The following is a 14,596-nucleotide window of genomic DNA, read 5'->3' on the forward strand; positions in this document are numbered from 1 at the left end:
GACATTTTTATTATTTCGAAATAGTAATGTTTATTTTGAATGGATACACAGGAAAAATATTTTTATCTCGTTTCTAAAACCGTATTTGTTTTTTTGTAAAATTTAACAAAATATGTTGTGCATAGCGTATTTGAAATACAAAAAAAATATTGCAAACTGAACATATGTGATGATGTGTTGGATATCTAACTTAAACTAACATTTTGAATCGAGCCGCTAACAATAACACCCCTTATTTAGATGTCGGTAAGGTTAAAATTCCCGCTTAAAACCATCCGCCTGTTTTATTTTATGCAAAAAAAAAACATCGGCAAAAAGTTGACATTCTTTTTATTTTGCCGACGTTCACCCCATAAAGGATTAAAACGTGAAATACATTTTTTTGTGATAAAAAAAATTATATCGTTAACATGAAGATTGTAAAGTATGACCATACGAATTCACGCGGTTCCTATCTTGAATTTTGTAACTATGTATTCAATATGTTAATTCCAAAAGATACTACGAAAAGATATAATTCCAAAGATGTTCTCCCGATTTAAAATTGACATACCGTACGGTAACACTATAAAAAACCAAACAAAAAAATATAACGTGAAATTATTTTGTTTCAGATAATGCGTCACTGTTGTGGGATTTTGCTGTTAGCTGCAGCAGCAGCATTAGTTTTGTGTGGGGTGTCCGCAATACTAGGAGGCAAACTAGCCCCGCAAAAAGTGAGCCTTTTCCAGGTGTCTTTATTTAACAAGAAGTTCAGGCACTCCTGCGGCGGGGCTATAATTCGACAAAACTGGATAGTTACCGCTGCTCATTGCCATTCAGTATGTCGCCAAGGGCTCAAATGTGCAGTGAGATACGCAACTGGAAACAGACTGGACCATGGACGTATCGCTCCTATCAGAATGTTTATCTCGCATCCAAAACATGATGACGCTCCATCGGCCAAAGATTCAAATTACGATGTTGCATTAGTTGAAGCTCCATTGATCTTCGACCAATTGGCGCAACCAATTCCAATCAGAGATGTAGACGTACCGCTTTATGGTGTCATGGAAACATACGGGTTTGGGTGGACAAAAAACCTTTAACACACCTGCACGAGAGATTTAAAAATTACGGAGCTTAACCGAGTGCAATGCCCGATATCACTATCGCCCACATTTATTTGCACCCTGGGAGTAAATACGAATCCTTGCCACGGGGATTCAGGAGGTCCATTGACGTAGAAAGGAAAATTGGTAGGGGTCACAGGATTTGGAGCTAAAATTCTATCTTGCCACGATCCGCAAGTGAGATCGCTTCAGAAAAAACCGATATTTTCTGAACGCTGTCATCCTGGAGTTATTGGTAACTTTGGCTATTTGTTTTATTTCAGAGATTGGATAAATAAGACCATAAACACCCTGAAATATGATTTAGAGAATCTTCCTCAGCATCAAGAATGGGATGACGCGTACATGGACAGGGAATACGGTTTTAATAAATCGTCTCCAGTATATTGTTAATTATACTAAGCCGTGAAGTATTTCTTGCGCCTTCTTAGGTCAAAGTTTCGGAGAACCTGACTACGTCAACCACCAAGGCAAATATACACTGTTCTATGGATACTGCAAGGCTGTCTGAAACACCAAGCGGGTTTCGATGTTCTGTTGAACCCAAATCTTTTCTCTGTTTTTCTAATAAACAAATATTTAATATCATTAATATTGTTTGAATTTCATTCATATTGTTTCAATAGTGAATTTAAAAAAATGTAATATCAGGAGAACATGAACGTACTCAAATTTAACCCTTGACAACTGATCTTAATCTTTTCGACTAACACTGCGAGTATTTATTGCTATATCTGTCTAACGAATATCTGATGCACGCTGATGATGCGGTGTTGATTTCTAACATAACTGAAAATATTGTGTCTAGGATGAACGAAAACTAATATTATGATGAATGATTTGAAGATTCATAAAGCAAGTCTAATGTTAAATGGCGTTAAAAAAAGGAAGTACGAAAACACGTCCTAAAATTTATAAAGTATTTAATCATGAACAAAGCAGGTTGACAAATTTGTGTATTTGGGAGTTATATTTTCTAGAGATGGACAGTCTGGTAGATGTCAGGATATTCAAGAAGTTTAAATGCAGGAAATTCTATCGATGTAGGGATGAATATGATTTCACTAAAAAATATCACAAGAAGGGAAGCTTACAGTCCACAATAGAGTGGTCATACCAACCCCGCAGGCAACAATTTTCTTCTAAAGATATTTAGGGTTATTTTCGACGGTGAAATAACATTTCACCAACATGTAAACAATACTTATGCAGCAGAACAAACAAATTGATTTTTTTATGTGTATACTGAAGAGTACCTATCTACCTATCGCTCCCAACCACCTGAAGCCAGTGAACTATGGCATCCCCAATAGTGGCATGTTTTGAGACTGAAGGCAGTGGGAAGAGTAAGGAGACAGGGAAGAAGAAGGTGGGTAAGGACCTGGTTATTCAGAACTGGTCTCTAAACAAGGCTAAAGCCATTTCATGTAACTTTTAGAATCTGAATGGAGTTCTTTCCCCAGGGCTATACTCAAAGTATATTCCAATCCTACATTTAAATTAAGAATTACAAAAATTTTCAGTAAATAAATAAAAATCAACAACAACTTCTAAAGTAATAAAAACAACTCAAATATTTAAACATGTCTTATCAAGCTTCACGTATTTTTTTACCACCGCCAGTTTTGATCAAGGTCTGAAAGGGTTTCATGGACAACATTAATCTAGTCTCCTTGTAGTTGAAGCCAATTGCCATCAAATTGCCAATAAACACGTCCAAGATTGTTACGATAAAGCAGAGTCCACTGGGACAAAAAGGTTTGCAAAAAATGTTACAAAAATAATATGAAACCAAGATTGGGGCGTGCTCATCTACATTTGTGTATGAATACAAGAATGTTTTTGTTTCCATCGGTCTCGGAAAGCAAATTGATTTGACTACATTCCAATGATTCATGTTTGCTCAAAGATTTGTTTAAACTTTTTCAGGAGACTTTTCTTTACATTAGCACATTTAAATATTTTCATTTAGTATTTTCCATGAGCCTGAACTATTTGGTTGAGGGATTTTGTTTTATATTTGTCACTATCAATTTTTATACTCATATTAACGATACCGTGTGTGTATCTAAATAAAGTGTTCAAACCATTGGCTATATGAAATTTGCATAGCTTTTTTAGATTGACTTAACTCCTTTTAATTTCTACATCATGAGAATGAGTGCTACAACTACAACGAATCTACTATGAACTTTGAAGTATCTATAGGTCCCAATTGGTCGAGTGGTTTAAGACGCCTGTCCCGGTATGAAAAGAGATCCTTTGTCGGTTTCCTAGTTGTGGCCTTTATCTTTTTATTTGTTTGTGTCTTGTTCTATTTTCATGATTAGTTTAGATTTATTAGTATTAACGTTTTTTAAATTATATTTCAACTATCTGCCTACAACCTATTTTGAGATACTTCGGACGCGTTTCTCTCCAAACCGAGGACTCCAGTTCGGAGAAACTCATAGGCGCTGGCAAAGTGTTAGGTAGGATAAGCAAGAAGAGGTCGGTCACCAAAGCATTGGGGTGTCAAAATATCACTAGCGTTAGTTACGTCAGTTTATTTGGCTCTCACTGCAGCGCAGAACCGCGAGAAGTGAAGGAACCTCGTCGAACGAGAAAATTAGAGTAGTGAACCTACGAAGAAATAAAATAAAGCTTATACCAATGCATATGTAAGTAAACAGGATTAAAAAATGGTTATTATAGGTATCATAAGCAGCCGAACAATATTACAAATTCAAAAGTGTTTATACATACATTCATGCATAGCTGAAAGAACATTAAAAAAACAGTTCGTTTTATTAAAAATTATGATAAATACGAGAAGAAAACAGAACAAACAAATTCTAAATAAAAAAGTAAGAAACTAGTAGGAGGAAAGGTTATTAATGTTATTATTTTATTAAGTATTCGAGGAAACAAAAGTTTTGTTCAGACATAAGGCAGCTATATCACTAATTATTGTAATTTACAAAAAATAGACGAAAAAATGAAATAAAAAAGAGACCAACGCGAAAATGACACTATCAAACAATGAATTAATTAATTTCGGTTGTCTGTGTTATGAATATTATTTTATTCACTAGCAATTCAAATTCCTTTGAGATATTTAAAAATCGTAATCGAATCCATCATTATCATACAATATCTCATATTTTAAAAGGCAATTTGATCCCAAGATAAATATTTTACAAATAATTTCAGTTTCAAAACAATTAATTATATAATCTTTTGATATGTCACGTGAAGTCCATGATAAAAAATACACTGCTTATTACCCTATCTTTACACCCAAAGAGCCTATGAAGTTTGATAAATACGAATACGGGGAAAGAAAAAAAATAATAAAAAAGATAAATACCACTATACAACCCAAAGTTGGATATTAAATGAAAGATAAAATAAATTGAACTCCCGATTTAAAAGTTATAAAAAATATCAGGCTCCCTAAATAAAATGGAAATAGTAGACCAGAAATAAAGTGATTCATATTGGAGTGATTATACCGTCTTGCTTTACCTTATTTCTTTAGCCAACATTTCGGATACCTTTAGAGTGTCCATCATCAGGTCAAATGTGTTGATGTCCTGTTGATGGACACTGTAATGAAATCTGAAACGTAAAACTAAATAGGGAGGTAGCGCAACACCGCAAAATAGCCCAAAAATAAATCGCTATAATACTTTAAGCCCTGAAAACCTTAAATCAGAACCATCAGACAACGGACCAGACCCTAGACCCCTAAAAGTTTTACTTGACAAACCCGCCCAAGCCATTGGCATATTGAGATAAAAACAGCATACCTGAGTACCCTGGTATTAAAATTTATTCCGACTAAACTCCAGCCCAAAGAAACTATGTCGCAAACTTACGACTTACCCAAGACCAAAGAACCCAAGTCTTTGAAACAGGTCTCACAATTAAAAACAAAAACAATAAACCTATAATAGTAGGTACTAATCCAAAAAACTAAAACCTATTATGGGGTACTACCAAAATATTAGGGGCTGCCGCACCAAACTTACTGAACTAAGATCATCGATTACAATCCATCCCTTCCACCTATACTTTCAGCCTGAAACTTGGTTGGACCCATCTATCGAGGAATTAGATTTCACTTCTCACAACACATAACGTTTCGATAGAAGTACCTCCACCAGCACCAAATCAAGAGTAGGGGGTGTAATAATATCTGTCACAGTATATAATTTCATCCAGATTAAAATGCAAACACAAAAATATAGAACAACTTTACGTATTACTCAAGACAAACCTAGGAAAATTATTCTTGTATGTGTTTACCTATATTCCACCCGGATCAATTACACAAATTTACCAAAACCACATTGAAGATGTAGAGGCCGTCAAACCCAAATATCCGGAAGCTAGAATGCCGCTAATCGGTGATTATAATATTCCAAATATAAACTGAATGTAATAATAATAATAATATTCTAAATAATATTCCTATAAAAATATTACCATTCGTTATTTCGGCTACTGGCATTATACCTGGCTCTCTAATTAAAAATTTAGGCGTATTAGATCTATCAAAAAATTTATATATAAAGATGCAAAAGTCGGTCATTTTGAATACATGTAGGATAACAAAAGATTTTTTAAATATTTATGTTGAGGGATCAGTAGGATTTATAGGCCCTGTTAGAAGTTCTACCGAGCCGAACCCTCTGATATGAAAATATCTGGAGACGGTGAATTTTTTTTCCCATTTGATATCTGGTGATTTGACGTGTTGTTGTTCTTGTATTGTTTTGTATTTATTTTACTTATATAATGCACTTACATAGTGTTGATTGACTAGCTGATCATTTGTGGAAAAGTGAGTGGAAGGGTTAAGTTTTTCCTTTGGGGAAGACTTAACCCGGACAACTAAATCGGAAGTTTTAAAAAAAACTGAATGTAATAACCAAAACCAACCTTTGTAATAACCAAACAGTCCTTTTAAATACAAATGCTCGTGAAATTATAAATATGTCAAATTTCCTCGGTCTTAACCAAATAAATAACGTATTTAATTCATTATTATTTTTCGGAATAACTTATTGAGTAAAACCTCAAATTATAATATTTAAATATTGAAGACAATATTAGTGATGTGACCGTTTCCTTTTCTGATTTTTCTGTTTCAGATTTGCGTTTAAAAATCACTAATATTGTCTTCAATATTTAAGTATTTAATTCAAATCACCACCTGCTCGACCTCGCATTTAGTATAGATCCTTCAGTAAAATTAAGTAAATCAATAGACCTCCTTCTCCCCACAGTTTCCCACCATCCTTCAACAACTTTCTTAAAACTTACTGTAACACCGTTCCTGATTATTCATATCACTTTGAAAATGCAGATTTTCCACTGATAATAAAATACTTAGAAAATAAAATAAAGTGCAGACTGGTCTTTTTTAGAAAATAACACAAATTTCAATCATAATCTAGAATGTTTTTCCTCCATCATCAACACGGCTATGAAAAAACCACGTACCGTCAACTCAAATAAAGGCATCTAAATTTCCTAAATGGTTTAATAATGACTTAAAACACTTTCAAAAAGAGCAACTCAATCTCTGACTACAAAATATTTCATAAATACAGAACTGACTGTAAAATACTCGCCAATAAATTATATCAAACATACATACTTAATAAAAAAAAGTCTATTCCTTCAGATACCAAAAACTTTTTTAAACACATAAACTTACTAAGAAAAAACAAACCCAGTCTCCTACATACATGAATTTCGAGGGGAAAAGTAGTACTGACTAGATTTTTAATTTCTTTGCCGATTTTTTCAAAAGTGTATACGATACAGACATCCTAAATGATTAAATTCCACCCTTTCATCGAAATGTATCGATCCACATTTCCGCTTTAGATATTAATGTTCTTGAAGCTATACACAAAAAAAATCACTCGAAATAACGAAAAAAGCTGATCCTGACAAAATAAATGAAGCTTTTCTAATTAATTGTGTATAAATTCTTGCCAAGCCACTATGTCAATTATTTAACCAATCACCATACTCTGGTTGCTTCCCTGATCTATAAAAAAAATGTTACCTAACACCTGTATTAAAAAAGGAGATATCACCAATTATCGACTCATTAGCATGCTCTCAACTATCCCCATATTATTTGAAAAACTTATCCTTGATAAAATCTCCGTACGTATCAATAAAATCACTGTACAAAATCAACATGGCTTCATGCTGGGCAGATCCACTATATCAAATCTCTCTTTGCATGAACAATTGATAGATAGTTCGCTTGAAAATAAAACCCAAGTCGACTCAATATTTACAGACCTCGTAAAAGCTTTTGACAAAATTTTCCCCAATATAAGTTATTGATTAAAATGGATAAAGAGCTACTTAACTAATAGAATTCTACAAGTTTAAAACAACTCTAACTTATCACACAAATTCATGGCTACTAGTGGTGTACCCCAAGGGTCGCATTTAGGCCCAATACTTTTTTTAATTTTTAAAAACGGTATTGTCACTATTTCCGATAATAATGTTGAAGTGTTGCTTTTTGCCGATAATTTAAAATTATTTAAAAATATAAAACAATAATTGACTGTATTCAAATTTAAACAAATTCCAAGATTGGTGCAAACTTTACAAACTCTATCTTAACATTAATAAATGCCACGTAATAAGATTTTCAGAATAACTCAACGTTTTTACTACCAATATAAAATTAATAATGTTCGCCTCACCTCTGTCAGTGATATTGGTGTGATTTTTTTATTCAAAATTTAACTTCCTTTCACACATAAATTCAGTTACCAACAAAGGATTGAAAATACTTGGTTTCATTTTTCGAAATGGCAGAGACCGTCGTAATATTTCAACATTAAAAATCTTATATTCTTCTTTAGTTCGTAGTCAAGTAGAATATAATTCTTCTATCTGGTCCCCTTAGTTCAAAATCCACTCTGACTCCTTTGAAAAAAATCAGCATAAATTTCTAAGATTCATTAACTATAAACTCAGTCTACCAATTGAAACAATAAACTACAATCACTTGATGAAATAACTAAACTTATTAAAATTCTCAGATAGTAGACTTGTTTCCGACTTGATTTTTATTTATAAAATTGTTAATGCTATTATAGATAGCCTTGATTTATTAAGTCTAATTACCTTTCATATACATATACGAACTAGTCAATCCAAACCTCTTTTTAATTGCAATAAAAATATCAGGACATTTAAATATGTGCCTATACCTAGATTGCATGCAGTTGGCAATGTTTTCTCAGAAGGATAGAATAAGAAGGCTATAAAAACATACTTCAAACGCAATAATCAATGTCAGGAATGATAATATTCTTACGCATGGCTTCTTGATATTGTTAGGTTCATGGATTTGAGGCCCACCAGCGAGGGGGGTGTAAAATGCCGGCGACTAGCTCTGTGGTCGGCAAGATGGACACCTCAACTTCAGGCGTGGGTCGTCAATGGGATTTATGTTTCTGAACCTACCTTATGCTGGATAGGGTTCACATCGCATCGCCTTCAGTTACCAAATGAAAGAAGTATTGTGATACAACGGGTAGCACATGGCGTCACAATATGAGACAGACAGTAATAGTATTAAACAACACAAAACATGGGTGATTAACATCTTAACATTATTCTATCTAAATTCTATCTGGGCTACAGGGCATTAAAGCTAATATATGACACAGTAGGAAAAGAACAGGTTAATAACGACTCACGTGGATCTGGTTTATTCAAATAAGATGCCCCTCTTATTTGAATGGGCTGCCGCAAGGCGGGGGACCTCGGCACCGAGCGTTCGAGTCAGACTCGGGAACTTTCAGCACCACTATTGTCGAAGCCGAGCTCTAGGAGCGCTTGTTTTGTTCTGTCGCGGGTCACGGGTCATGCCGCGGCCTAGCTTTGTGCAGCGATCGAGCGCGACTGGCACCGTTTGCGGCACATGTTGGAACTAAAAACTAGTAGGGTTTTATCCGGCATTTTGGGAGTCAATAACTATTGCTTATTTGCGTTACGTAATAATATCTTACTGTGTTACCTAACAAATGTATTATTTTAGTAAAAAATATTATTTCTTATTCATAAGTATCATCGAATCGCTGACAGCCCTGAATTGTTAATGCCCTAAGTTGCGATGCCTACTCAGCTATTCAAAGTTCAATTAATTTTGTGGGTAACAATAAACTTACTATTTACTATTATCACAGTATATACTTCGAATTATGACAGGTCTTATACAAACCTAGTATAAAGTAGTTCAACTATTGTTACACTGGTATATATTTTTTTTGAACTATGCATTGTCTTACAACACTTATATTAATAACTATATCACTTGCATTTGCTTTGTTTACACATTAATTGTTTTTAATTTGTTACTATTATTATCCTGTTTATCACTGTACTCTTGTAACTCGATTATCACTGTATTGTAAAAGCCATTATATGGTGTTTGAATAAATAAATAAATAAGCATTAAAATGTTATTATTTTGTTTAAGATGATGCGTCACTGTTGTAAGATCTTGCCGTTAGCAGCCCTTTCTGCAGTAGTTCTGTGTGGGGTGGTTGCTGTAGAACCACAACTCAGAATACTCGGAGGTTAGCTAGCCCCGCCTTTTCCAGGTGTCTTTATTTAATAAGAAGTTAAAACACTACTGCAGTGTGGTTATAATTATACCAAACTGGATAGCAACTGTTGCTAATTGCCTTTCAGTGTGTGGCGAGGGGCTAAAATGTGCACTGAGATATGCAACTGGAAACAGACTGGACCACGTACGTATCGCTCCTGTCAGAATGTTTATCCCGCATCCAAAACACGATGACGATCCATCGGGCACAGATTTAAATTATTATGGTGCTTTGGTTGAAGCTCCATTGATCTTGGACAAATTAACGCAACCGATTCCAATCGGAGATGTATACGTACCGCTTTATGAGGTCATATCTATTAGCGGTTTTGGATGGACCAAAACCGCAAATCATATCTGCACGAGAGATTTAACAATTACGGAGCCTTAGCGAGTACAATGCCCGATGTCACTAGCGGCCACACTTATTTGCACCATGGAAGAAAATACGAATCCTTGCCACGGGGATTCTGGAGGTCTATTAAGGTACAAAAGAAAATTGGTAGGGGTCACAGGATTTGGAGCAAAAGTTCCATCATATGCATGACCACAAATGAGATCTCTTCAGAAAAAAACGATAATTTCTCAGCGCTGTCATCCTGGCCATGTCAACTTTGGCCATGTGTTTTATTTCAGAGATTGGATAAATGAGACCATAAACAATTACACCCTGAAATATGATTTAGAGAATCTTCCTCAGCATCAAGAATGGGATGACGCATTTATGGATAGTTTGTACGGTTTTAATAAATGGTCACCAGTATATTGCTAAAAAATATACTTGCTATGCACTTATGGCTATTTAAAACATCGATCATAGTTCGATTGTGTGTTGCACCCAATTTTCTTTAAATTTACTATAACTGTATTTTTAATTTAATTTAATTTTTGTTATTATATTGTTATTATTTTTATTTTTTTATAGAATCATATTTCGATACCGAAGATAGAAAAAGTTCACGGAATCAGGGATTTGCCGGCCTGATGAAACACCGGGTCACTGGAGACAGGATGCGGCTAATGGCCTCCGCCAACATGTTGGTGACCGCGGCCTACCAGCACCAAGCGCCACTCCTGATTGAGCGCTGGGCCGAAACTCACTCAAGACCACGCCCTGCATAGTTGTACTTTGATGTTAATTTATTCTTTTTCATAAAATTTTTCGTTTTTCACATATCCATTGTACAAAAAAACGTACATCTATATTGGACGTGTGGGATTGCACTAACATCCCCACATCCTGGAATAAAATAATATAAGAATTTCAATCAATTATTTAAATTTATTGTTCGATTTTCATTAACGTTATTTTAATAATAAATTATTTTTTAACAATCAACAAGTAAAAGTTTTTTTACTACTATAGATTTATTTTAAATTGTCTTACAAAACTGAAAAAAATAAAATGCAGTTTTTAGTGTCCCAGTGCCAACAGATCAATAACAGAAAAAATAAATTCACCTATATACACTACTTATCACTCTACCTACTTACGTCAGTGAAGTTAAGCCAGTGGTTCTGAAACGGAGTTCAATTATTTATATAATAAAAAATAAAAATTATAATTATAATAATGGATGTCCAATCATATATCTCAAATGCAGAAAGGGTAGTCAACGCCTTAAACAAGGTGCTTCTTGACCCTGGAAATAAGTTCTACAAGGACCACATCGCTAAAATTACGCCGATAGCATGCGAAATCTTAGCAGTAATTGGCAGCATGTCGACAGCGGTAGCTGCCAAAACTGGTGCCTTGGAAGGTGAACTGCGGGCATACAAAGATATTCAAAAAATTATTCCATCTTAAAACAACCTTAATATCTGTGAGGTCATCCACGAAATGAATGATATTACGGAGAGGTCGAAAAACATAATTTTGTGCAATGTAACTGAAAGTGCAAAGGTAACAGCTACTGACAAAATCTCGGATGACCAAACTGCAGTAACGGAAATAATTTCCAATATAGATATACCCACAATAAATAAAATTATAAAAGTTTACCGAATTGGTAAAAATAACAATAGCAAAAACTTGTTATTCTTGGAGACTACAAACTTCCAAATCTAAAATGGGAATCCAACAACAGCGGCTACATCACAAACAAAAGCGAAAATGACCAGACACGAGTAATCTTGGACACTTTCAAAACTTTATATTAGAATATCTTACGAAAAATAAACAAGTCGACTGCATATATACAGACTTTTCGAAAGTATCCCATAAACTACTAACCCGAAAACTATTTTCCCTAGGAGTAAGAGATAACATGCTTAAATGGTTTTCTAGCTATTTATCAAATCGCAAACTATTTGTTAAAATAAAATTTTTGCTATCGAAAGCTTTCTGTTCGACCAGTGGCCTACCGCAAGGTAGGCACCTTGGTCCGGTTTTGTTTCTCATTTTCATTAACGATATAACAAATTGCTTCAACGATGTCGAGGTATTGCTCTTTGCTGATGACATCAAACTATACAAAAAAATAACTGATGTAAATCATAGCCAAATACTTAAATAAAATATTAATAAGTTTAAAGATTGGTGCGTACAAAATAATCTGTTTTTAAATGTAGACAAATGCAAAACCTGGACTTTCTGCAGAAATAAAAATCCTATTTTATTTGAATATTCCATTAACAATACAGCTCTAGAAAGAGTCACGGAAATGAGAGATCTCGGAATTAATTTGGATGAAAAACTATGTTTCGCCAATCATTTATTTATTTATTTATTGTTCGAAACATTTACAGAGTGTTAACAATTATTACATTTATATTATTTGACCGGTCGGTGGCCGAGTTGACATCGCGCTTGGGTCCCACTCAGGCATAGTGTGTTCAATTCCTCGGCTGGCTAAGTCCTCCATCACAACACAAGCAACATTTTCAGCTTACTGTGGTGGTAGTAGGAGATTTTCAAATATCGTCAGGTTATTCGTAACCCGGAAATATTTGTCTTTCTTTTTAAATTAAAAAAAAAAAAAATTATTTGGGTGGGAATGTGCACAGATATTAACACCCCAATTAAAAATGTTCACAGCATGCGTAAACAAGGTTTGGTTGATATTAGGCGGAGATGCTAGTAGTGAAAGAAAAAAAATACGTATATAATAATAATTAAAATAATATATAAAACATGAATATTAAATATGAAATATAAAATATAGTAAATGTACAGAGAATGGATAAGTAAGAAAAGTAAAGAAAATAATAAAGCAATTATATCTCTTAACTGTTCTCCATATCATATCATGGTAGAAGATTGTTAATTGCGACGGCCGGCATAGTCCAGTGGTAACGCATTGGACTGCCATTCCGAAGGTCGCGGGTTCGAACCCGGCGCGTGCGCAAATAAATTTTATTTGATTAATTTGTGTTATTTCACAATTAATTAATTAAAATAATATATAGTATATTTGCGGCACGTTCCAGAGTGGAAGATACTACCAGTATCGCCCTGGTGTAAGACCACCATTCAGAATTGAAACGTTGCTCCAAATGGCTTTAGCCGTGTTTAGTGACTAGATCTGAATAGCCAGGTACTTCCCCACCTTCCTCTTTCCCTTCCCCACTTACCTTCAGCCTCACAACATCCCCCAATCGGGGATGCCATAGTCTCACTGGCTCCAGACGGGAGCAGTTGGGACTCTTGTGAGGTATTCACTATAAAAAAAATAAAAAAAAATGTTTTTTAAAATATGCGAGACTGTTTACAAATATATCTATAAGGTCGCATTCAACTGTATTGTACAGACGACACATTCTAGATAGTGGATTGAAATATGCAATATTATTATTAAATATTTCAATATGGAATATATTTTGGCTCCTTAAATTATGTCTATTAGGGACTTTAATATGAATATTACTCAGACAATTAGTGGTAAGAAGTTTATCATGAATAATTTTATATAAACATATTAAGTCCGCAAATTGTCTTCTTTTTTCCAATGTTGTAAATTTGAAGTTTAGTAGTGATTCTTCATAAGATTTGAGTGAGGCATTTAATCCAAGTTTAAATGATAACAGTCTAAGGAATTTTTTTTGCACAAATTCAACACTTTTAGAATATTTTATATAATGTGGGTTCCAGATAACACTCCCATATTCCAATTTGCTTCTGACCAACGAGTTGTATAATTTATTATTATTACAAGCCCTAATGGGCTTTTACACACCACAAAGTTTAATAGTAGAGTATCACAGTTATTATAGATTCTACAAAATTAAAACAATAAAGGAAACATAATACAACGAAAAAAGAAAAAATATTAAATGTTACAACAAAAGCATATAATAAAATAAGATACATTAGTAAAAATGATAAGAAGTCTCACATAAATAGATATTCAAAATAAAAATAAAAATATATATATTGCGGAAATTATAGATGTCTATTTGTGTCTCGATCTATAGAAGAATTGAAATAAACAATATTTATATTGATTATTTTTAAGATGAAATATATCTCCCAGATCAGAGTATTTATTTCCGAGACTGTGAAGTCTTGGAATTGGGGAATTTTGATAAGACAGTGTTTTTTTTTTTTTTTTTTTTTTTTATAGTGAATACCTCACAAGAGTCCCAACTGCTCCCGTCTGGAGCCAGTGAGACTATGGCATCCCCAATTGGGGGATGTTGTGAGGCTGAAGGTAAGTGGGGAAGGGAAAGAGGAAGGTGGGGAAGTACCTGGCTATTCAGATCTAGTTACTAAACACGGCTAAAGCCATTTGGAGCAATGTTTCAATTCTGAATGGTGGTCTTACACCAGGGCGATACTGGTAGTATCTTCCACTCTGAAAAAAGTGTCCTTGTGTTGTAAAAATAAAAGGGTAGTAAATTTCGG

This window comes from Hesperophylax consimilis, chromosome 21, assembly GCF_061612785.1.
Source record: "Hesperophylax consimilis isolate HC1 chromosome 21, BYU_Hcon_1.0, whole genome shotgun sequence".
Lineage (NCBI taxonomy): Eukaryota > Metazoa > Arthropoda > Insecta > Trichoptera > Limnephilidae > Hesperophylax > Hesperophylax consimilis.